At 40.7% G+C, this 2,962-nt stretch overlaps 1 non-coding gene across 1 annotated transcript; it reads left to right on the top strand.

Annotated features, from left to right (window-relative positions):
* The first annotated feature begins 2,489 nt into the window (after positions 1–2,489).
* Positions 2,490–2,681, top strand: LOC140916665 (U2 spliceosomal RNA). Its single transcript, XR_012160582.1, has one exon. It is a non-coding gene; the product is annotated as a U2 spliceosomal RNA (small nuclear RNA).
* The last annotated feature ends 281 nt before the right edge of the window (positions 2,682–2,962 follow it).

Raw genomic sequence — 2,962 nt, 5'->3', positions numbered from 1 at the left:
CTTTAAGTACCTAAGTACCTTTAAAAATCTGGCCTTAAAATCCTTTAGTTACATTCTCAATTGATATAGCTCCATTGAAGCCAAGAGCTAAGCTGATTCCCACTGACTTAAATGGAAAGTGCCTAGACCTTTTGCAAATCCTACTAGCAGGACCAGTGTTACTGGGGTGAGGGGCAAAGGGGACATTTGCCCCCCTCCAGTGATGTTTAAGGGGCCCCAAATTATTGTCAGAAGGCCAAAACATGTACAAAGTGATCAAATGCTAAGCAGTGCAACAGCAGCAGATTGGAGAGTCTTCATCCTTTGTGTAAATTATAAATCACAGCAAAATATGGACAGAAGTCAAATTTTAGTCCTTTAAACTCTTATACTCCTGAAAAATCTTTGATTGTAACTAGCCCCTGGACTCCTGGAAGGTGTGGGCTTTTTGTTTGTTTTTATTTTTAAATAGTGACATCCAGTGGCCCCCCAGTACACACTTGCCCCCTCAAAAATAGAGCCTTAGGACTAGCCCTGCCCCCTAGGTGCCTATCTGCATCTTTAGGCCCTTAAATACCTTTAAAAATCTAGTCTCTGGTGCTTTGCCTCTTTGTTGGACAGTTGCTTGAAGTCGATGTTTATCAGACCAACTGAAAACTGTGGTTCTGAATAAAGCAACTAACGGACCATCGTTGATACTGTGTATGCATCATATTTTAGTGACCTCTGAAGGTTCTTGCTTCAGGAAACTTTGTCTCAATCCATGATCTATTAGTCAGGTTAACTTTTGTTCTTATTAAAAACGACCAGTTCTTGACTCCAGCATGATCTAGTTCCTTCAGAGAAAGACCTTGCATCAAAGCTTCTAGAAGGTAACAAGTTAGAAATGCCAAATGAGGTCATTAGACGCTTGTGTTGTGCCTCTTTCAGCAAGGCGTAATCTCTTCTGATTAGCAAATTTGCTTTTGTTTTTAGGAGTAACTCTAGGATGCTGGGTGATGGAGACTGTGTGCACAAGGTGTCTGATGCCCTTGGCTTGGCACACTCAGCATGACAAAGCGTACTCTTTTGGGGAAAAAGACTAGTGAGTCTAGACCTCCTAGAGGAGCCATCCAGGATCAGCTGCTAAGAGAACCTATGAAAATTGGTCTTCAATTCTAGAATGGACAGGAGCAGGCAGAAGCCAATCAGGGCCCAGAAGTGAAGGTAGAAGGAGCTGGCTGAGTGAAGCTGGAACATGGCGGGAGGGAAGTAAGATTTCTCATCTTAACCCCAGCCAGATCAGGGAGTTAACTCTGATTGTACCTTTTTGGTTAGACAAATGAAAGACTGTTCCATTTGACACTGCGGAATGTAAAGCCCAGGTGGCCACCCTGAGTTGGCCACACCAATTTATTGCTGTCAAATTAAAGGACGTTTGCTTCGTGAGATGCATCACTGGTTCCAGTGAACCTGTGATGGAGACCCAACACAATAATCTCTGGGGAACATCAAAATTGCTTGGGGAGTGTCATTTGTAACTACAAACTGTTTCTTTAACAAGTCTCAGTTATAAAATAAATCACATTTGTTTAAAGGCATCTATTGTGTGGAGAAATATAGAATCTGACCTATCTCTAAAATGATCACAGCTTCTGACTTTTCAGAATGAACATTCAGCCACGGTGATGATAATGGAAGAAAATATATATGAGAATGAGTCACTGAAGTTTTAGTTTGAGAGGCAAGACCCAGGTTCCCAAAGGATCATTATTTATAGCCCAAAACAGCTCAGTTTAAAGCTTCAGAGGGACAAATTAAAGCATGATAAATTAAAGATGTGCATAATGATAACTCAGATATTTTATTTCCACCACAAGACAGGTTTTCAATAAGTGAGCACATAACCTCACTCAGACTGCAAAGGATCTGTGACTGGTTTAGTTCAGCAGAACCCTGCAGGAGCTTTTTAGAAGACAGACTTGAGGAAAAGCTTATTAATCTCATTACTTGTTTCTCAATGTATCTGTAAACTCCTATATTTATATAGACATAGAGGGGTGGTGTGTGCGTGTGTGTGTAAAATATATAAAATTGAAAGATACACACACAAAGAGGAGCTGCAAAGTAAAGGTACAGAGGTGTAGAGATATATCTATATCTGCACTCTGCATCTCATCTCGGTATCTATCTTTCTCCACTATCGCTTCCCAAATGTATGTGTGAAATTTATCTTAAATCAATTGAAATATATTCAAAGGGAAAAAGGTATATACAATTATGTTGATGAAATCAGACCACGCCAGTATAAAACTTCCTTCAGTTATGATTTAGTAAAATATTGCAGGCATGAAATAGATACTGCACTATTCAAGAACTGACCCCTGAGAGACATTTCATGTGTATTTAGTCAAGAGGAAACTCATTGGGCAGTAGGACTTTACTAATTTGATGCAATTGAGTTACACAGGTACAGTTCCAAACTACTGAGACATTAGAGTGGAAACTTTATTTTGTAAACCTTACACAGCATCACTTCTCAGCCTTTTGGCTAAGATCAAACATAGAAGCTATTACCAGATTAATATCTGATACATCCCCTGCGTGGGGGCAGTATTTGAGGCAGTTTTTCCTAGTGGATAGAGCACAGGCCTGGGACTTGGAGATCTGGTTTCTATTCCCAGCTTTGCCACTGGAATGTTGGGCGACCTTGGGCAAGTCACGTCACTCTTTGCCTCAGTTTCCCCAACTGTAAAAAGGGCATAATGATGCTCACCTCCTAGATAAAGTGCTTTGATACCTGCAGATAAAAAGTGCTATGAGAGAGGCAATGTCCTTGTTATCACAAGGGGAAAAGCCATGATTCTACAGGACTTTTATATGTGTTCTAGTGCTGGTGTGGTGTTCTCCTTTATAACGTGTTCACAGATCACTGGTTCTACCAGTGTGACGCTTTCAGTGGACACAGACACACACTCTCTCTGTAGCCTCTCACACATACGAA

The sequence above is a fragment of the Lepidochelys kempii genome, chromosome 8 (genome assembly GCF_965140265.1).
Source record: "Lepidochelys kempii isolate rLepKem1 chromosome 8, rLepKem1.hap2, whole genome shotgun sequence".
Lineage (NCBI taxonomy): Eukaryota > Metazoa > Chordata > Testudines > Cheloniidae > Lepidochelys > Lepidochelys kempii.
Note: the sequence above shows the minus strand (reverse complement) of the source record. Positions and strands in the feature narration are given on the sequence as shown.